Source organism: Bos grunniens, chromosome 8 (assembly GCF_055505025.1).
Source record: "Bos grunniens cultivar Pamir isolate PY7600 chromosome 8, Bosgru_T2T1.0, whole genome shotgun sequence".
In the NCBI taxonomy this organism is placed as follows: Eukaryota; Metazoa; Chordata; class Mammalia; order Artiodactyla; family Bovidae; genus Bos; species Bos grunniens.
The window spans coordinates 77,321,765-77,344,797 of record NC_141172.1 but is presented as its reverse complement, the minus strand read 5'-3'; positions in this window follow the sequence as shown (position 1 = coordinate 77,344,797).

The following is a 23,033-nucleotide window of genomic DNA, read 5'->3' as shown; positions in this document are numbered from 1 at the left end:
ATGAGTCTAGCCTCCTGCATCTCCCCATACATAGAAAAGCACTAAATTCATTAATGAGATACCTGGTTTTCTTTAACAGTAATCTTTTGATGTTCCAATTATCTGGCTTTTGTTGCAAAAACTCCTACATATCTTGCCTCCTCTCCTATCCCTTCAGAGCAGTCCCTCAGAGCTGAAAGGCTGCCTACCCCTGCCCCTCTCCTTGGGCTTAAGTCCTCAGAAAGTCCATTAATAAAATAATTCTCAGGACTTCCCTGGTGGTCCAGTGGTTAAGAATCCACCTGCCGATGCAGAGGACAAGAGTTCAATCCCTCTCAGGGAACAAAGATCCCACATGCAGCAGGGGAACCAAGCCCTAGCACCACAACTAGAGAGCCTGTGTGCCACAAGTAAGGCCCAATGCGGTCACACAAACAAATGTTTTAAATAATAGTAATTCTCAATTTACAGGTTGTGCATTTTTTTCCCAGTTGACACACCTTCAACTTCATGTCCTAGTTATGTCAAAGTAACAAGAGTACGTGGAAAACAATATTCAATCTTCAGACTGCAAGTCAGAAAGACAAATCGGTCTTAGATAAAGAAGAAATTTTGGGAGAATTCATGTATAGTACATTATATTGTCTAGAAAGTGGGCAGAGTTGTGCAAGCTGGATCAAGATCAAAAGAAATGGTATGGCAGTCAAGCAAATACTGAAACATAAGAAATAAAAAGAAAGAGAGAGGGACAGAGCAAAGGAGGAAGTAAGAAAGGGAGAAGAGAGGCAGATAAAGGGTATAATCAGAAAAAAAAGGAAAAAAAAATATAATCTAAGAAAGACAAGACAAATTCCCTGTGTGTGCTTCTTGCTACAAAAGAATTTAAGAAAAGCATGAATTAAGTAAAACAATAATTCAAAGTGAAAATGAAGTAATGGAGAGAAATGAAAGGGAGATTATCGAACTAAAGAAACAAACTAGGGATCAAAAATACATCATTATAGAAATAATAAGCAGAAATAGTGACTGACACAGAATTATTGGCATAGCCTAACAAATTACTGATAAAGAATAGAGGATTGGATTGATCACAGTGCAGAGGAGAGACAGTTTTCCTCAACCCTCTTAGGTCCCTGGCTGGGTCTGAAAGTTAAACTGACAAAGAAATATTAACAAGGGAAAAGCATACAAATTTTATTGAGTTTTTACATATACACAAAAAAATTCAAAAGAGACCAGACACATGAACAAAAGGAAAAGATTTTATACCTTCTTGACCAAGAAACAATTAATTTGCGAAGAATTGACAAGACAAGGGGTTTTAGCTAAAGGTAGTTCAACTAGGGCTAGCTAGTACTTTTCTTTCTTAACTAGAAAGATGAAGGTTAGTTTGCATGCATGCATACCCAGTCGCTTCAGTCATGTCCAACTCTTTGCAACCCTATGGACTATAGCCCACCAGGCTCCTCTGTCCATAGGATTCTCCAGGCAAGAATACTGGAGTGGGTTCCCACACCCTCCCCCAGGGGATCTTCCTGACCCAGGGATTGAACCCATGTCCTTATGTCTCCGGCATTGGCAGCTGAGCTCTTCACCACTAGCAGCAGGCAAAGCTTCATCTGTATTTACAGTTGCTCCCCATCACTCACATTACTGCCTGAGCTCCCCTGTCAGATCAGCAGCAGCATAGTAAATGTAATTCCCCTTAAATCATCCCCAAACCACTTTCCCCACTCCCGTCTATGGAAAAATAGTCTTTCGCAAAACCAATCCCTGGTGCCAAAAAATTGGGGACCACTGTTCTAAGGGATTAAACAAAGCTGTGCTCAGGCTTCCAAAAAACAACATCCAATGCCAGAAGCCCAGGAGCAATGCCTATAATAATATTCTTAGACCAGGAGAGATAACCCCAAATGTGACAGACACAGTCAAATAATCCTCCAGCATGAAAACAGAGATAAGCATTTTCCATTGGGAAATAACAAAAGAAATGTAGCACACAAACAGCATTTTGGGGAGGAGAAGGTGGGATTCCTGACCACAAAATACAATCAGTCAAAAGAATGAAGAAAAGCTGTGACCTTAAAACTATACAACACTTGATAGAAAAAGTAACTCATGAATTTTCCAGCTAGACAATTTGCCCTTTGAGTATGATGCTAAAGGGTGAATTGGGGAATAAAATTCCTATAAGTTCTTCTTAAAAGTATTACTAGGAAATAAATCTAACTCAATAAAAGAAGAATCAAAAAAATTTTTTAAAGACACAGACATGGAGAAGTCTTGATTAAAAAAAAAAAACTAGTGCTAAGCATTAGCCCATCTATTTAAACATTGAAGACTAAGGATGAAGGCAACAGTGGTTAGAGAATAGGATGTAAAGCATCAGCTTTGACAACTTAAAAATAATCAAATGAGTAATGAGAACTCAGAGGGACAGAAGAACTAGAAGAATGCACATTTCCTTGTTCATCACAGTAGGAAGTCCACTGCTCCATCCAAAATTGAAAAACTGGAATTTTAAAAAGCAAAAGGATCCCCCAACCTTTTCATCAACTTTTCCCTCTTAATTTCAAAGGCACTATTTTAGAAACTATTATCACACGTGGTAAAGAAATGTGTGTCTGAGGTTCAGCAGTCTCCACAGTTTCCCTTCATTTCTTCTGTTAAATTCAAGTAAAATTGAACAGAATATGTTTTAAATATAGATTTCATTTTTATGAAAGTGCTTTCATTTATATAAAATGAGTTCTCTCCTTTTTTCCTCTATGAATGTATTCATAAAGGCACATATGAGAAGAAGAAAAAAGAAGACTTGGGAAGTGATGTGTACCTATGATGTGTATCTAATACAAATAAGGGCTATTCTAGATTACGGATTAACAAACTACAGTTTACAAGCCCAAATCTGGTCCTAAATAAAGTTTTATTGAAACACAGGAATACCTCTTCATTTACATGTTGCCCTCCTGCTACAAGGACAGAATTTAGTTGTGATAACAGAGATCACTGGGCCTCCTAAGGTGGAAATATTTACTGTCTAGACATTTGCCAAAAGTTTGGTGGGTCCCACATATCAGATCAGATCAGATCAGTCGCTCAGTCGTGTCCGACTCTTTGTGACCCCATGAATCGCAGCACGCCAGGCCTCCCTGTCCATCACCAACTCCCGGAGTTCACTCAGACTCACGTCCACTGAGTCAGTGATGCCATCCAGCCATCTCATCCTCTGTCATCCTCTTCTCCTCCTGCCCCTAATCCCTCCCGGTATCAGAGTCTTTTCCAATGAGTCAACTCTTCGCATGAGGCGGCCAAAGTACTGGACTTTCAGCTTTAGCATCATTCCTTCCAAAGAAATCCCAGGGCTGATCTCCTTCACAATGGACTGGTTGGATCTCCTTGCAGTCCAAGGGACTCTCAAGAGTCTTCTCCAACACCACAGTTCAAAAGCATCAATTCTTCAGTGCTCAGCCTTCTTCACAGTCCAACTCTCACATCCATACATGACCACAGGAAAAACCATAGCCTTGACTAGACGAACCTTTGTTGGCAAAGTAATGTCTCTGCTTTTGAATATGCTATCTAGGTTGGTCATAACTTTCCTTCCAAGGAGTAAGTGTCTTTTAATTTCATGGCTGCAGTCACCATCTGTAGTGATTTTGGAGCTCAGAAAAATAAAGTCTGACACTGTTTCCACTGTTTCCCCATCTATTTCCCATGAAGTGGTGGGACCGGATGCCATGATCTTCATTTTCTGAATGTTGAGCTTTAAGCCAACTTTTTCACTCTCCACTTCCACTTTTATCAAGAGGCTTTTGAGTTCCTCTTCACTTTCTGCCATAAGGGTGGTATCATCTGCATATCTGAGGTTATTGATATTTCTCCCGGAAATCTTGATTCCAGTTTGTGTTTCTTCCAGTCCAGCGTTTCTCATGATGTACTCTGCATATAAGTTAAATAAACAGGGTGACAATATACAGCCTTGACGAACTCCTTTTCCTATTTGGAACCAGTCTGTTGTTCCATGTCCAGTTCTAACTGTTGCTTCCTGACCTGCATACAAATTTCTCAAGAGGCAGATCAGGTGGTCTGATATAGAGGGTGGTAACTGGGGGAGTGGAGTCTTTGGGTTTTTATTTTTCCTTTCTTTTTTGTTATTTGTTGTATTGCATAGAATTTTTAAAAATTTATTTTTAGTTGGAGGATAATTGTTTTACAATATTGTGTTTGCTTCTGGCATATGACAGTGTGAATCAACCATAAGTGTGTGTGTATATATATATATATACCTCTTCCTATTGAACCTCCCCTCTACCTTTCACCCCATCACAGCCCTCTAGGTTGTCACAGAGTACTGTGTTGAGCTCCCTGTGTTATACAACAACTTCCTATTAGTAATCTATTTTGCATACGGTAATATAGGTTTCTCAAGAGGCAGGTCAGGTGGTCTGGTATTCCCATCTCTTTCAGAATTTTCCACAGTTTATTGTGATCCACACAGTCAAAGGCTTTGGCATAGTCAATAAAGCAAAAATAGACGTTTTTCTGGAACTTTCTTGCTTTTTCGATGATCCAGCAGATGTTGGCAATTTGATCTCTGGTTCCTCTGCCTTTTCTAAAGCAGTTAGAACTGGACATGCAACAACAGACTGGCTCCAAATAGGAAAAGGAGTACATCAAGGCTGTATGTTGTCACCCTGCTTATTTAACTTGTATGCAGAGTACATCATGAGAAACGCTGGGCTAGAAGAAGCACAAGCTGGAATCAAGATTGCTGGGAGATATCTCAATAACCTCAGATGACACCACCCTCATGGCAGAAAGTGAAGAGGAACTCAAAAGCCTCTTGATGAAGGTGAAAGAGAAGAGTGAAAAAGTTGGCTTAAAACTCAACATTCAGAAAACGAAGATCATGGCATCCGGTCCCACCACTTCATGGGAAATAGATGGGGAAACAGTGGAAATAGTGTCAGACTTTATTTTTTTGGGCTCCAAAATCACTGCAGATGGTGATTGCAGCCATGAAATTAAAAGACACTTACTCCTTGGAAGGAAAGTTATGACCAACCTAGATAACATATTCAAAAGCAGAGACACTACTTTGCCAACAAAGGTTCGTCTAGTCAAGGCTATGGTTTTTCCAGTGGTCATTTATGGATGTGAGAGTTGGACTGTGAAGAAGGCTGAGCGCCGAAGAATTGATGCTTTTGAACTGTGGTGTTGGAAAAGACTCTTGAGAGTCCCTTGGACTGCAAGGAGATCCAACCAGTCCATTGTGAAGGAGATCAGCCCTGGGATTTCTTTGGAAGGAATGATGCTAAAGCTGAAACTCTGGTACTTTGGCCACCTCATGCGAAGAGTTGACTCATTGGAAAAGACCCTGATGCTGGGAGGGATTGGGGGCAGGAGGAGAAGGGGACGACAGAGGATGAGATGGCTGGATGGCATCACTGACTCGATGGACATGAGTTTGGGTGAACTCTGGGAGTTGGTGATGGACAGGGAGGCCTGGCGTGCTGTGGTTCATGGGGTCACAAAGAGTCGGACACAACTGAGCAACTGAACTGAACTGAATGTAGGTTTCAATGTCACTTTTTCAGTTAGCCCACCCTCTCCTTCCTCCACTGTGCCCACAAGTCTGTTCTCTATGCCTGCATCTTTATTGCTGCACTGCAAACACGTTCATCAGTACCATTTTCTAGATTCCATATATATGCATTAATATATCATATTTCTTTTTCTGTTTCTGATTTACTTCACTCTGTATAAAAGGCTCTAGGTTCAACCACCACTAAAACTGGCTCAAATATATTCCCTTTTTTTTTTTTTTTTTGCTGAGTAATATTCCATTGTATATGTACCACAACTTCATCCATTCCTCTCTTGATGGACATCAAAGTTGCTTCCGTGTCCCAGCTGTAGTAAATAATGCTGCGATGTACTTTTCAATTATGGCCTTCTCAGGGTATATGCTCAGTAGTGGGATTGTTGGGTCATATGGCAGTTTTATTCCTAATTTTTTAAGGAATTTCCATACTGTTCTCCATAGTGGTTTTATCAATTTACATTCCCACCAAGAGTGTAAAAGGGTTTGCTTTACTCCACATCCTCTCGAGCATTTATTGTTTGTAGATTGTTTGATGATGGCCATTCTGATCCCAGATCACCATGATGGTGTGATCACTCACCTAGAGCCAGACATCCTGGAGAGCAAAGTCAAGTGGGCCTTAGGAAGCATCACTACGAACAAAGAGGAGGTGATGGAATTCCAGCTGAGCTATTGCAAATCCTAAAAGATGATGCTGTGGAAGTGCTTCACTCGATATGCCAGAAAGTTTGGGAAACTCAGCAGTGTCCACAGGACTGGAAAGGTCAGTTTTCATTCCAATCCCAAAGAAAGGCAATGCCAAAGAATGTTCAAACTACCTCACAAGTGCACTCAGCTCACAGACTAGTAGTGTAATGCCCCAAATTCTCCAAGCAAGGATTCAACAGTGCATGAACCATGAACTTCCAGATGTTCAAGCTGGATTTAGAAAAGCAAAGGAACTAGAGATCAAATTGCCAACATATGTTTGATCATAGAAAAAGCAAGAGAGCTCCAGAAAAACATCTACTTTTGTTTTATAGACTATCCCAAAGCCTTTGACACTGTGGATCACAACAAACTGTGGAAAATTCTTCAAGAGATGGGAATGCTAGACCACCTGAACTACCTCCTGAGAAACCTGTATGCAGGTTAAGAAGCAACAGTTAGAACCAGACATGGAACAACGCACTGGTTCCAAATCGGGAAAGGAGTACATCAAGGCTGTATATTGTCACCCTGCTTATTTAACTTGTATGCAGAGTACATAATGCAAAATGCCAGGTTGGATGAAGCACAACCTGGAATCAAGATTGCCAGGAGAAATGTCAATCAATAACCTCAAATATGCAGATGACACCACACTTATGGCAGAAAATGAAGAGGAACTTAAGAGTTTCTTGATGAAAGTGAAAGAGGAAAGTGAAAAAACTGGCTTAAAACTCAACATTCAAAAAACTAAGGTCATGGCATCCAGTCCCATCACTTCATGGAAAATAGATGGGGAAACTGTGACAGACTTTATTTTGGGGGGTCTCCAAAATCACTGCAGATGGTGACTGCAGTCATGAAATTAAAAGACGCTTGCTCCTTGGAAGAAAATCTATGACCAACCTAGACAGCATATTAAAAATCAGAGACATTACTTTACTGACAAAGGTCCATCTAGTCAAAGCTATGGTTTTTCCAGTAGTCAAGTATGGATGTGAGAGTTGGACCATAAAGAAAGCTGAGAGCCTAAGAATTGATGCTTTTGAACTGTGGTGTTGGAGAAGACTCTTGAGAGTCCCTTGGACTGCAAGGAGATCCAACTGGTCAATCCTAAAGGAAATTAGTCCTGAATATTCATTGAAAGGACTTATGCTGAAGCTGAAGTTCCAATACTTTTGCCACCTGATGTGAAGAGCTGACTCCTTTGAAAAGACCCTGATGCTGGGAAAGATTGAAGGCAGAAGGAGAAGGAGACCACAGAGGATGATATGGTTGGATGGCATCACCAACTCAATGGACATGAGTTTGGTTAAACTCCGGGAATTGGTGATAGACAGGGAAGTCTGGTGTGCTGCAGTTCATGGGGTCACAAAGAGTCGGACACAACTGAGAGACTGAACTGAATAATGAGCAATGTTGAGCATCTTTTCATGAGTTTGTTGTTCATCTGTATGTCTTCTTTGGAGAAATGACTGTTGAGGTCTTCTACACACTTTTTGACTGGGTTGTTTCTTTTTTTGGTATTGAGCTGCATGAGCTTCTTGTTTATTTTGGAGATTAATCCTTTGTCAGTTGTTTCATTTCCAACTGTTTTCTCCCATTCTGAGGGTTGTCTTTTCATCTTGTTTATAGTTTCCTTTGCTGTGCAAAATCTTTTAAGTTTAATTAGGCCCCATTTGCTTATTTTTGTTTTTATTTCCATTACTCTAGGAGGCGGGTCAAAGAGGATATGTGTGTGCTAAGTCACTTCAGTTGTGTCCAACTCTTTGTGACCCCATGCATTGTAGCCTACCAGGCTCCTCTGTCCCTGGGATTTTCCAGGCAAGAATAATGGAGTAGATTACCATGACCTCCTCCAAGGAATCTTCCTGACCCAGGGATCAAACCCACACTTTGACATTATGTCTCTGGCATTGGCAGGTGGGTTCTTTACCATTAGCATCACCTGGATAGCCCCCCAAAGAGGATATTGCTATGATTTATGTCAAAGAGTATTTTGCTTATGCTTTTCTCTAAGAGTTTTATAGTTTGGGGCCTTAAATTTAGGTCTTTAATCCATTTTGAGTTTATTTTTGTGTATGGTGTTAGGAAGTATTCTAATTTCATTCTTTTACATACAGCTGTCCAATTTTCCCAGCACCACTTATTGAAGAGGCTGTCTTTTTTCCATTGTATATTCTTGCCTCCTTTGTCAAAAATAAAGTGCTGTAGGTGCATGGTTTATTTCCATGCTTTCAATCTTGTTCTGTTGATCTATATTTTTGTTCTTGTGCCAAAACCATACTGTCTTGATTACCGCAGTTTTGTAGCATAATCTTAAGTCAGGAAAGTTGATTCTTCCAGCTCCATTTTTCTTTCTCATGATAATTTTGGCAATTCAGGGTCTTCTGTGTGTCCATACAAATTGTGGAATTTTTTGTTCTAGCTCTGAAAAAAAAAAAGAAAGAAAGAAAAATGCTAGTGGTAATTTGATAGGGATTGCATTGAATCCGTAAACTCCATTGGGTAATATAATCATTTTCACAATATTAAGTCTCCAATGCAAGTGCATAATATACCTCTCCATCCGTGTCATCTTTGATTTCTTTCATTGGTGTCTTATAGTTTTCTGTATTTAGGTCTTTTGTCTCTTAGGTAGGTTTATTCTTAGGTATTTTATTCTTTTTGTTGTAATGGTGAATAGGATTGTTTCTTGCATTTCTCTTTCTGATTTTTCATTGTTAATGTATAGGAATGCAAGAGATTTCTGTATATTAATTTTGTATCCTGCCACTTTACTAAATTCATAGATTAGCTCTAGTAATTTTCTGGTGGCATCTTTGGATTTTCTATATATAGTATCATGTCATCTGCAAATAGTGAGAGTTTTACTTCATCTTTTCCAATCCTGATTCCTTTTATTTCTTTTTATTCTCTGATTGCTATGACTAGGACTTGTGATGAGAGTGAGCACCTTTGTCTTGTTCATGATCTTAGAGGAAATGCTTTCAGGTTTTCACCATTGAAAATAATATTTTCTGTGAATTTATCACATATGGCCTTTATTATGTCGAGGTATGTTCCCTTTACGACCATTTTCTGGAGAGCTTTTATCATAAATGGGTATTGAATATTGTCAAAACTTTTTATGCATCTAGTAAGATGATCATATGGTTTTTATCTTTCCATTTGTTTATATAGTGTATCACATTGAGTTGCATATATTGAAGAATCCTTGCATCCTTGGGATAAACCCTACTTGATCATGGCGTATGATCCTTTTCATGTATTGTTGAATTCTGTTTGTTACTATTTTGTTCAGGATTTTTGCATCTGTGTTCATCAGTGATGTTGACCTGTAATTTTCTTTTTTTGCCATATCTTTTTCTGGTTTTTGTACCAATGGTGATGGTGGACTCATAGAGGGAGTTTGGGAGTGTTCCTTCCTCCACAATTTTTGGGAACAGTTTGAGCAGAATAGGTGTTATTTCTTCTCTAAATATTTGATAGAATTAACCTATGAAACCATCTGGCCCTGGGCTTTTGTTTGTTAAAAGATTTTTTTTATCAGTTTTCAATTTCGGTGCTTGTGATTTGTCTGTTCATGATTTCTATATCTTCCTGGTTCAGTTTTGGAAGGTTGTACTTTTCTAAGAGGGCTTCCCTGGTGGCTCAGTCAGTAAAAAATCTGCCTGCAATCAGGAGACCTGGGTTTAATCCCTGCATTGGGAAGATCTCCTGGAGAAGGAAATGGAAACCCGCTCCAGTATTCTTGCCTGGAAAATCCCAGGGACAAAGGAGCCTGGAGGGCTGCAGCTCACTGGGTCACAAGAGTCAGACATGACTTAGTGACAAAAACACCAACAACATCACTTTTCTAAGAATTTGTCCATTTCTTCCAAGTTTTCCATTTTGTCAGCATATACTTGCTCATAGTATTCTCTTATGATCCTTTATATTTTGGCATTGTCTGTTGTAACTTCTCCTTTTTCATTTCTAATTTTATTGATTTGCATCTTCTCCCTTTCTTTCTTGATGAGCCTGGCTAATGGTTTGTCAATTTTGTTTATCTTCTCAAAGAATCAGCTTTTAGTTGCATTTATCTTTGCTATTGTTTCCTTCATTTCCTTATCATTTATTTCTGATCTGATCTTTATGATTTCTTTCCTCCTATTAACTTTGGGGATTTTTTGTTGTTCTTCTTTTTCTAGTTGCTTTAGGTGTGAGGTTATGCTGTTTATTTGATGTTTTTCTCATTTCATTTCTTGAGGTAGGCTTTTATTGCTATAAACTTCCCTCTGAGAACTGTTTTTGCTGCATCCCATAGGTTTTCAGTCATTGTGTTTTAATTGTCATTTGTTTCAAGGTACTTTTTTTATTTCCTTTTTGATTTTTTCAGTGACCTCTTGGTTATTTAGAAGCGTGTTATTTAGCCCCTATACATTGTTTTTTACAGTTTTTTTTTCCTGTAATTGATATCTAATCTCATAGTGTGGTGATCAGAAAAGATGTTTGACATGATTTCAATTTTCTTACATTTATCAAGGCTTGATTTGTGACCCAAGATGTGGTCTTTCCTGGAGAATGTTCCTTTTGCCTGGGGGAACACCATGCAGTTCCCTGCTCCTGGAATCCTGCAGGAACCTCCTACAACAGGCCTGCCTTTTCCTTCCCCCCACCATCTTATGTCCACAGGACCCACATCAGCCAAGTGAGCCCTAAAGGACAGAGATGGCCCTGGAAGACCAAGAGGGCCTAGACTGTAGAAGGGGTCCCAGAGAACAGAGGGCCCAGTCAGGGGCCTCACAAGGCTCCTCAGGGCTGAATGGGAAGGGGAACACCATGTGGTTCCCTGCCCCTCAAACCCCAAAGGAGCTTCCTTCACTGACCAGGCTTTTGTCCTTCCCCCTCCCTCTCACACCCACAGGACCCACCTGCACAGAGGGAGCCATGAAGAGCGGAGGCTGCCCTGGAGGGCAGAGGGATCAGCTGGGAGGGTGGAGAGGGCCCCAGTGGGCAAATGGGTCCCCAAGGGTGGAGAGCCAGGCCCAGGGCCCCAGGAGGCTCTCTGGGGCCAAGTGTAAGGGGAATCTCAGGGGCTTCCCCCAGTGGATCCTCTGATCCCCAAGGATCCCTTCCTCTCACTACCACCAAGCAAAGGCACCTCTCCTGGCACCCAAACAGCTTCCCCTCCCTCAGCAGCCCTTCAATCATCCAGTCACCTAGCCAGCCACCCAGCCTCCACCATCCCCACTCCCTCCTACCTGGTCACCCCCAGGGCTCCTCTCATCAGTCATACATAGAATTTTTATCAAGCATCTTAAGGTTTAATAAAGCAATGAAGCTACTTTTGTATTTAAAAAATACCACCTCACTTGTGGGTGAGATTTAGGCTAAGTGACTGTCTGGCTCACCTGGAGCTTCATGCCCTTCCATCTGACAGGCTGGTTTCCGCAGAGAAGCCGCAACACAGGGCTGGCTGTCAGCTGCGGGAATCTGGGCCTGTCTGTCAGGTGCTCATCTGAAGAAGGTAGTTGTGAAACTGGAGGGAGGGAATCAGAAAACAACCTTTAAAAGAATGGCATAGCCATATGACATGACAAAAACTGGTTAGAACTGACCAGGTCCAAGATGACAGAAGATTCAACCTCCAGTGAACTTTGAGCTTCATTATACACTCGCTATAATATATTAGCATATGCTAAATGATACCCTCATGGGACCCATGACAGTTCTGAGGCCAACCATGAAAGGCCAAAAAGTGGGCAGTGGGCCCAGTTCCTGGAAATCTCCACCCCTTTTCCAAAAGAATTGAAATGACCCTCCCACCTAGTAGCTTATGAAATTAACCAGTCCATAAAAACTAACCACCTCATGTATATCTCAGAGTCACTCTCATTTTTTAAGATGCACCACTTTCTGCCTATGGAACATGTATCTTTCTAAATAAATCCACTTCTTACCTATCACTTTGTCTCACTGAATTCTTTCTGTGATGATGAGAGACATACAGAACCTGAGCTTTGTTAAGCCCTAAAACAGGGTGGGCAATTTCAATTAAAAGACAAGGAGTTCAAGCCCCAGTCCATGGGTTCAAGTCCCAGTCAGAGTCTAGATTCAAATCCCCTCTGGGTAGTGCAGTTTCAGTGGTGTCAGTGGTTTGGGCCAAAAATTTGAGAATACTGTCCAAATAATAAGATGGGTAGGGGAAGGCAGTAGAAGAAAAAAAATTTTTTTTTCTATTTAGCATTTGCCAAAATCACAGCCTTCAGCAAATATCACATAACTCATTAACAAATTCATTTACTGAAACCAAAATGGAAGTGGCCCAAGAATCAAGAAGGAAAGCTAATCAATCCTGCTCACGTGTTGAAGCCTCTTTCTCAACAGCATGCTAATTTACTCCAGGGCATTTTCTCAAAGAGTCAATTTAAAATGTTTCAGAATGCACACGGTCCACAGGAGGATGGTCAGAATCTGTGAATACCATCTGATCCACTTGTGAGGGAGAGACCTCATCAAACTGACAGCTGAGAGAAGAAATGACAGCCCACATGTCCATCACTTTACGCTTCACCCTTCAGACTCTGGGCCGCCCTCTCCACAGAGCTTTTCCACCAGGAAAGCCTCCTTGATGATTTCAGCAGCCAAAGCAGTCCCAGCGTGGGATGCACACTTGTCCCCATTCTACATATCACTTCACCCAGCATAAATTATTAATTAACTGCAGAGCATTCCAAGGGCACAGAGGCATAATTTTGCAGGATGAGCTATCAACCACTGGAAACAAAGTGAAAGAGTGAGACCTATGAATTACAGGTTTCATGATTCAAGACGTTTTCTGTTTTAAAACAATTAATAATGTTGATTTTATTGCCTCCTTGAATAAATGTGCATATTGCAAGAACAGTCAATCTCCCCAACAGCAACCAGAACAAAAAGGTCTCCGACAGAAACCTTCTGCTTCCTTCTTGATTAGAAAGCAACTTTATTTTTTTAAGGCAGGAAAAAAGTCTACATTAAGGATCATTTTTCCTAGAAAGGCTACTTGATCAACTAACTACATCTAAAAATAGAAACTGCAAAAAAATTTTTTTTATACATCTTCAGTTTTCTTACACAATTAGAAAGTTTCCAAATCAGCTTTTATAGGTAAAAATTGAATTAATTGGGCATGCAACACAAGTCGAAATTGTCTAAGAAAAATGCTTATAAATTCTTGTCATGAAACAAAGAGCTGCTAGAAGATATTTCTTCTGGATATTTTACACTTTTTTCTCAGATTTTACAGTTCCTCCCTATCTTATTATCAGTCATCCAGATGTTCAGTGAAATCTAGGATATTCTCCCCAACACAAAAAAACATCAAATAATCTGCCCTGTGTTGTCCACTATGCCACCTCCATCCACAAAGTCCCCTAATGAAAATAAAAACACACAGACCAACAAGATAGTCTTTGTAAAGAAGAATGAGAGGGAACTGAGATATGTTTCAAAATGTTATTCTCCAACTGAACCACAGCAATGCTGAAGTTCAGTTGGGGAGGCCAGCCTATTTATAGAGGTATACTTCTCCCTAAATGGGCAGGACAATTTCTCCACCAAGACATTAAGAGCAATTCAAGAACAGCTTGTCACTCTAGATCAGAAATCCAATCCTGAGGATAAGAGAAATGCAAGAAGGGGGTCACAAGGTACAGATTTCTAGTCATGAGATAAATAAGTCTGGGGATGCAATGTACAGCCCTGTGACTATAGTTAATTATAATCTATTGGATATTTGAAAGTTGCTAGGAGAGTAGATCTTAAAAGTCATCATCACAAGAAAAAAAATCTGTGACTATGTAAGATGACCATTAACTAGATTTACTATGGTGATCATTTCACAATGTATACAAATATAGAATCATCGTGTTGTACACTTGAAACTAATATAATGTTATATGTCAATTATACCTCAATTTAAAAAAAAAATAGAGAAATTCAATCCCATTGCTAAATCCCAGACATTCCATGGTCCATTAATCATTTATGTCAAACTAAAACATTCCCAAGAGCTTCCCTGGTGGCTCAGATGGTAAAGAATCTGCGGGAGACCTGGCTTCAATCCCTGGGTTGGGAAAATCCCCTGGAGAAGGGATGGAAACCCATTCCAGTATTCTTGCCTAGAGAATCCCCGTGGACAGAGGAGCCTGGCAGACTACAATCTGTGGAGTCGCAAAGAGTCAGACACGACTGATTGACTAAGCACAAAACATTCTGAAAGGAAAAGAGCCGAGAGAAAATGATTCAGGTTTCAAAGCATAAAGAAGATCTACATATTTAATTTTATTCTTTGCCCACGTAGACATCTTTTCTTGTGTGCCGAACATTGTGAATGTTATAGAGACACTGAATTTTGTTGTATTCCTCTAAGAAGTTTGACAATTTGTCTGACAAGCAGTTAAATACTAACAGATCATCTTGATTCTGTTGAGTCTTGGGTCTTGGCCTTGTTAAGGCAGGTCTATTTCATCTTTGCTCTTAATGCTATGGTGTGTCCCTTATTCTTAGGACACAGTCTTTCCTCCAGAGAGGAGACTTTCTGGGGTCTCAAATAAGGGGCCAATTCCACTTTGGCTGGATCAGAATGCCAAGATCTCCCTAACACGTGCAACTTCTAAAATCACTGTTCACTTTTCAGTCCTCTATCAGATGTTCTCAGTTGATTTTTCAGAGTCTCATTCAATGGATATGTAGCTAAAGATTTGACAACGAGCTTAAAGGAAGGCCCTACACAGATTTCTGGGATTATTTCCCTTCAGCTGCCTTCTCTCTGGTGCCCAAATCTGCAAGTTCCACAGCCTTAGCAATTCTGACCTACTGACTCTGTGTCCTTCCCTCAGCCAAACTCCCTACCATGTGGGAAATGTCTCAGGCAAAAAGTCAGCAAGAAAGTGAACTTCACCTTGTGTACTTCCCTTCTTTCAAGAACTGCATCCCTGTTACCCCCACTGTCCAATGGCTGAGAATAGCTGCTCATATATTTTGCCCAGTTTTATAGCTGCTAACAGCAGAAAAATAAACCTATTCCTCTGTCTTGGCAAGAACGAGAAGTTCAATGTACATTGTGTGCATGCTCGCACGTGCTAAGTTGCTAAGTTGTATCTGACTGTTTGTGACCACGGTCTATAACCTGCCAGACCCCTCTATCCATGAGATTCTCCAGGCAAGGATACTGGAGTGGGTTGCCATTTCCACCTCTAAGGGATCTTCCTAACCCAGGGATCAAACCCATGTCTCCTGCATTTCCTGCATTGGCAGGTGGATTCTCTACCTGAATCCGGTAAGCCAACCAGAAAGCCCCCAAGTGTTGTTAATATGTCAATAATTTTCATTGTTATAAGAATAATAAAGACCTCCAAGGTAAAGTCATCAACAATCAGGTTTCTTTTTTAATTGAAGTATGGTTGATTTACAATGTTGTGTTAGTTTCAGGTATACAGCAAAGTGATTCAGTTACACATACACACATATCTACTTTTTTTGGATTCTTTTCCCTTATAGGACACTACAAAATACTGAGCATTAATTCTCTGTGCTATACAGTAGGTCCTTTTTGGTTATCTATTTTATATATAATAGAATAACCATTTTTTGTTAGGTTGGTTGGATTTTTTTGTATGTTTGTATTAACCAGTTTTTTAAAGCCCTGGGTTGTGAGTGAGAAGACCAAGTCACTTTACCAGTTCCTTCACTGCCTACTTGTCATTTAAACTCCCTGAACTTCAGTTGTCAACTCAGTAAAATAAACTAAGATGCATGATCACCAATGTCTCTTTTAGCTCTAGCACATTATGACTCTTCTAGCCCGTTATGTGGGCTTCTCCTGTGGTTCAGATAGTAGAGAATCTGCCTGCAATGCAGGAGACATAGGTTCAATCCCTGGGTCAGGAAGATTCCCTGGAGAAGGAAATGGCAACCCATTCCAGTATTCTTGCCTGGGAAATCCCATGGACAAAGGAGCCTTGTGGGCTACAGTCCATGAGGTTGCAAAAAGTCGGATGTGACTGACCAGTTGAACGATGATGATCCCATTATGTATGTTGGCTTAAAGAGATGCAGTTATTCAGGGGATCAAATCAGCAGCTCTTTGCAAAGAAAAAGTCCCTCCTGAAATTCTTGGCCTAGGAGAAATTCACTGGGCCTTCAGGCCCTCCAGCAGTCCTCTCCATGCTTGAATGAGGGTGCATGGGATCCAGGTAGGCACAGAGGGAGGGAGCCTGCAAACACAGCGTGGTGGACCAAGTCAGATTTCAGAGCCCAACAGACCCAGCTTCCAAGACCCTGTACAGAGAGGTCCTGTCACTTCACTTCTCTAAACCTGCTTCTATATCTGTGAAATAACCAAAATGGCCAAAATACACTTGCAGGGTATTTGGGGGATCAAAAGAGATAATGTATATGTTTGGGGTAACCCACTGAAGGCTTTTTTTATACCAATATTTAAAAATGCTCAGAGATCTCTGAGAAATTGCACTTCATACATTGTTTGAAATTTCTTTCCCACCAGCTCATTTGTTCCATCCCCCTTGCACAATTACCATTATCACCACTGCTACATGGATACGGTGGGGGGCAATCAGTGTTCAGCAGAACTCCCAACGTACTGACTCATCACCTATCCTCTTCCTTAGGAAGGAACTCCATTTTTTTGTTTGTTTGTTTGTTTAACCTTAAAGAAAAGACAATCAGGAAGGTTTTGATCAATTAACATTATCTCACCAAGAGAAAAGAATATATTTTTTAGATTTTGAGGACTGCAAAGGAAAACCACCTCAACACCAGGTCTCCTCAATCTCTTCAACGACCTACCCAAAATATTTTCAAAACAACAGAGACGCAGGGTTTCAGATCCTCACAGAAGGTCCCAAGGGTGTCATTCATGGTGTCAGCCGTAGAGGAGAAGGATTGAGGACTGAGAACTGCTCCCGAGAACCCACCATATGAGGCCCAGAGTGGGGAAAAATCCACCTTCCACTGAAGGGCGCCAGCCTCACTGGGTGATGCGCCAGGGGCCACATGGTCAAATGGATGGGGACAATCTGTGTTCAGCAGCGCCCCCAAGTGTCAAGAAATAGCTACTACGGAGAGCTAGCCAACAGATTTTTCCCCTGCTGAAAAACGAAAGTTTGGAGCTACTCCTTCTCAGACTACCAATGTTTCAAGAAGTTTATGGATGATTCAGAAAGGAGAAGGAATCCCAAGAGTATGATAATGAGCATTTTGCCAGTCTAGTGACTGGACACCCTGCCAATGTGCTCTGCATCGGCTCCCACCTATTTATCACATGCATGCAAGACTAGAAACAGCACTCATCATATAACAAGCACTGAACAAACTCTTCATATCAATAAATGTGAGTTAAATTAAACGACAAAGGCATAAATGTATATGATGGAGGTAGGACTTAGTAAAATTGACGTCCACTAAAATATAAGCTTCATAGAGATAGAATGTTTCTCCCATTTTGTCCGCTGCTGTATCCCCAGTATTAAGAACAATGCCTGACATGTACAGATTAACAGCTATTGTTGAAAGGAATGTTAAATGAATGGGAGGGAAGGGCAAGATCTTTTGCAAGTGTCATGACTGTGTCCCAATCCCTTTACTGTCCATTATATTTACCAGCAACTTGGAAAAAGACCTAGAAGGCCCTCTTACCAAATTAGCTGACAATATTAAGCTGGAAGAAATAGTTACTATGCTGAATGACTTCATTAAAATACTGGGGAAAGTACTCAAGCTAGAAAAGTAGGCAGAAACCAACAAGATGAAATGTAATTCATACAAATTTTCACATATAGGCTGAAAAAATAAAATGTATTAACACAATTTCAGGACAGAGAATGCCTGGCTTAGCGGCTGTCTCAAAGGTAAGGACTTGAGCAGCAAGGCTGTATTAGCAACATTTAACACTGTCACAACACACATCCATGACAGATGGTCTCATTGGAGGGGAGGGCCCAGAACAATGGGGAAGTGGTGGATTAGCTCTATGGTGTCACATATAGGATGTCACATTCATCTGGGGTATCATGCAGGAAGAGTGAGGTGGCTCCAGGGACGAATGCATAAAATGAATGAGGAAAAGGCTCACTTTTCCTATGAGACACAAGACTGGGTCTTTCAATACCAGTAGGACTGTCTTTGGTTCTGTGTACACCCAATGGACAAAACTAAGGCTAACAGAAGTTACAAGGCTTTCGAAGAGCTTCTCACAATCTAAAGTTGTTTGGCAATGGAATCAGCTATCTTAGGAAGTTGTAGTACCCTATTACTGGAAAGAAAGAGAAAATGGGGATTTGTATTTATTGAGTATATGCTGTGTATCAGGCACTGGTCTAGAAAATTTATGTGATCTCATTTATTCCCCACATCTATCCTCTGAGGCAAGAATTTATTATTGATACAGAATCTTTATATTCAAAACTACCACTCACAGGTAGGTGGTTAAAGAAAAAAATAGTTACAGCAGGGAAACATAAAAGATGATAGATACATGCATACTTCAAATATTCAATTTCAACTGGATACATATGAATGTTCTTTCAATCTCCTTGGTGTTGACCCACAGACCTTTCTGATAGGATACACAGTCTTTCTCTCATAAATTCCACCTCTATGTACTGACCATGATTTCCAGTTTCCATTTCTTGAAAGTGGAGCAAGAATTTAAACTGTCTTAAGAAGAGAAGCTAAAGGCAGAGGAGAAAAGGAAAGATATACCTATTTGAATGCAGAGTTCCAAAGAATAGCAAGGAGAGATAAAAAAAAGCCTTCATCAGTGATCATTGCAAAAAAAATAGAGGAAAATAATAGAATGGGAAAGACTAGAGATCTCTTCAAGAAAATTAGAGATACCAAGGGAACATTTCATTCAAAGATGGGCACAATAAAGGATAGAAATGGTATGGACCTAACAGAAGCAGAACATATTAAGAAGAGGTGGCAAGAATACACAGAAGAACTATACAAAAAAGATTTTCATGACCCAGATAACCATGATGGTGTGATCATTCACCTAGAGCCAGGCATCCTGGAATGCAAAGTCAAGTGGGCCTTAGGAAGCATCACTATGAATAAAGCTAGTGAAGGTGATGGAATCCCAGCTGAGCTATTGCAAATCCTAAAAGATGATGCTGTGAAAGTGCTACACTCAGTATGCCAGCAAATTTGGAAAACTCAGCAGTGGCCACAGGACTGGAAAAGGTCAGTTTTCATTCCAATGCCAAAGAATGCTCAAACTACCACACAATTGCACTCATCTCACATGCTAGTAAAGCGATGCTTAAAACTCTCCAAGCCAGGCTTCAGCAATACGTGAACCATGAACTTCCTGATGTTCAATCTGGTTTTAGAAAAGGCAGAGGAACCAGAGATCAAACTGCCAACATCCACTGGATCATCAAAAAAGCAAGAGAGTTCCAGAAAAACATCTATTTCTGCTTTATTAACTATACCAAAGCCTTTGACTGTGTGGATCACAATAAACTGTGGAAAATTCTGAAAGATGGGAATACCAGACCACCTGACTTGCCTCTTGAGAAACCTATATGCAGGTCAGGAAGCAACAGTTAGAACTGGACGTGGAACAACAGATTGGTTCCAAATAGGAAAAGGAGTTCGTCAAGGCTGTATATTGTCACCCTGCTTATTTAACTTATATGCAGAGTACATCCTGAGAAACACTGGGCTGGAGGAAGCACAAGCTGGATTCAAGATTGCCTGGAGAAACATCAATAACCTCAGATATGCAGATGACACCACCCTTACGGGCAGAAGAGGAACTGAAGACTTTTTTGATGAAAGTGAAAGAGGAGAGTGAAAAAGTTGGCTTAAAACTCAACATTCAGAAAACTAAGATCATGGCATCTGGTCCCAACACTTCATGGCAAATAGATGGGGAAACAATGAAACAGTGAAAGACTATTTTCTTGGGCTCCAAAATCACCACAGATGGTGACTTGCAGCCATGAAAAAAGATGCTGCTTCTTGGAAGAAAAGCTATGACCAACCTAGACAGAATATTAAAAAGCAGAAATATTACTTTACCAACAAAGGTCCATCTAGTCAAAGCTATGGTTTTTCCAGTAGTCATGTATGGATGTGAATGTTGGACTATAAAGAAGGCTGAGCACCGAAGAATTGATGCTTTTGAACTGTGGTGTTGGAAAAGACTTTTGAAAGTCCCTTGGACTGCAAGGAGATCCAACCAGTCCATTCTAAAGGAGATCAGTCCTGAATATTCATTGGAAGGACTGATGCTGAAGCTGAAACTCCAATACTTTGGCCACCAGATGTGAAGAACCAACTCATTGGAAAAGATCCCGATTCTGGGAAAGATTGAAGGTGGGAGGAGAAGAGAATGACAGAGGATGGGCTGGTTGGATGGCATCACTGATGTAATGGACTTGAGTTTAAGTAGGCTCCGGGAGTGGTGATGGAGAGGGAACTGGTGTGCTTCAGCCCACTGGGTCACAAAGAGTTGGACATGACTGAGTGACTGAACAGAACTGAAAGAAGCAACCTGAACTGGAGACTTTTTTCCAGTGTTTTCCCACACTGTTATATCTGTCTCCTCTACACCTAATTCAAAAACCAGTTTTTACTACTAGAATCCAGAAATTCCACTCCTGGATATACACTCAAAGGAAATGAAATCATTATCTCAAAGAGATGCCTGCATCCCGAGTCCACTGCAGTATTATCTGCAACAGTCAAAACACAGAACCATCATGTGTCCCTTGATGGATGAATGGATAAAGAAAACAGGACATACATATCTTATCCTAAATGAAATGTCAGGACAGAGGAAGAGATACTGTATGATATCACTCAGATGTGGAATCTAAAAAAAGTCAAAATCACAGGAGAAGAGAGTATGTTGGTGGTTGACAGCGGGGTGGAAGGGGGGAACAGAGAAACGGTGGAAGGGTTGAACAGTGATTATAGTTAACAATACTGTGTTTGATATCTCAGAGAGTAGACCTTAAAAGTTCTCACCATAACAAGAAAAAGTATAACTATGATGTTATGTTAACTAAACATCCTGTGGTAATTGTTTCACAATTCATACATATACTAAATCATCACGTGCACACCTCAAACTTTCACAATGTTATTTGTCCATTGTATCTCAATAAAGCCTGGTGAGAGGGTGGGAGGTGGGGGAGAGGGGATTAGGGGTGGGTGCGGGGTTGGGTAGGGGGTGCAGTGGGAAGACAGTTTCTTATCAATTCACCCCCAGAATAAAGCATCGGCAGGGCCCCAGAATCTGCTTATTTAATTAATTCCCTTAGTGATCCCCAGATAGCCATGATCTGGGGACCCTGGAACCTCAAAAGTGGATTAGCACAGTCATCTCACCAAAGAGGAACTTGGCCTAGGAGGGGCCTGGAATTGTCCCCACACCTCAACGCTGCAGCTTCCCCTCACTTTTCAGTCTCGCCCTCTGCAAGTTCTCACCTGGAAGAAGCTCCCTACCTCCCCAGACCCTTAGAAAGAAAGGCCCTGAGGGCTCCAGCTGGTAAGTGAAAGAAAACCACAAGGTCTCATCACAGCCAGTTCCTTTCCTAAGTCTGGGGTCTCGCCTAGTTCCCGACCCACCGTTGTCAGATTGAGAAAGACTTGCTCTTTGCCTCTTCACCCTCAGGTCCCGGTCTGCCTAAACCAGCCCAGTTTCTCCCTTGATTCTTTTGTGCTATACATTCCCCCTTGCCTTCGGCCAAGGGGCTCTTAGCCAGGAGACGTTCTAACAGGAAAGAAGGCAGGGAGGAGCCAGAGGATATCTATTACAGCCATTATTTTCCACTCAGGATCTTATTTAGCATCTTCACTTGAAGCCCATAAATTGAACCTAGAGGGACCCCCCACCCCCACCCCTCCTCCAGTGCGCAGTGGGGAGTTCATTAAAACGGGGACGGGTTACCTTGGGCAAATCAAGGTGAAACACTGCCACCACGCGGCCTCTCTGGGTCATCACAGGTTGCGCCGGCCTCCCCAGGGCCGCCTCCACGGGAGTGTGACACAAAGGGCAAGAAAGAGCAGGTGGGTTCTCACAGCACCTCCCTTCTTTTAAAAAACTATTTCGTGTGTATTAATAAAAACACACTCACGTGTATTCATAAGGTACAAAATCCATAAGGTACAAAATCTCTATAATGGAAAGGCAATCCCGCCCCCCCATCTTTGGACCCGGTCAGTCAGTTCAGTCGCTCAGTCGTGTCCGACTCTTTGCGACCCCATGTCTGCAGGCTGGGCAGCTTTGCCTCCTGCCCCCTGTTCTAAAGGGGGGATGAGATGGTTGGATGTTCTAAAGAGGCCCTGCTCCCAAGTGCTCAGCGCTGACCTTCTTCCTGCTGCTGCTGCTGCTAAGTCCCTTCGGTCGTGTCCCACTCTGTGCGACCCCATAGATGGCAGCCCACCAGGTTCCCCCGTCCCTGGGATTCTCCAGGCAAGAACACTGGAGTGGGTTGCCATTTCCCTCTCCAGTGCATGAAAGGGAAAGTGAAGTCACTCAGTCGTGTCCGACTCTTAGAGATCCCGTGGACTGCAGCCTACCAGAATCCTCTGTCCATGGGATTTTCCAGGCAAAACTACTGGAGTGGGTTGCCAGTGCCTTCTCCGACCTTCTTCCTAGGATTTACCAGAAATCTGGGCTGCTTCCACTTGCAACCTGCTGCTAAATTTGGCAACTCCAAGGACCCTCCCTAGTCCTGAACAGCCCTGAGCATAA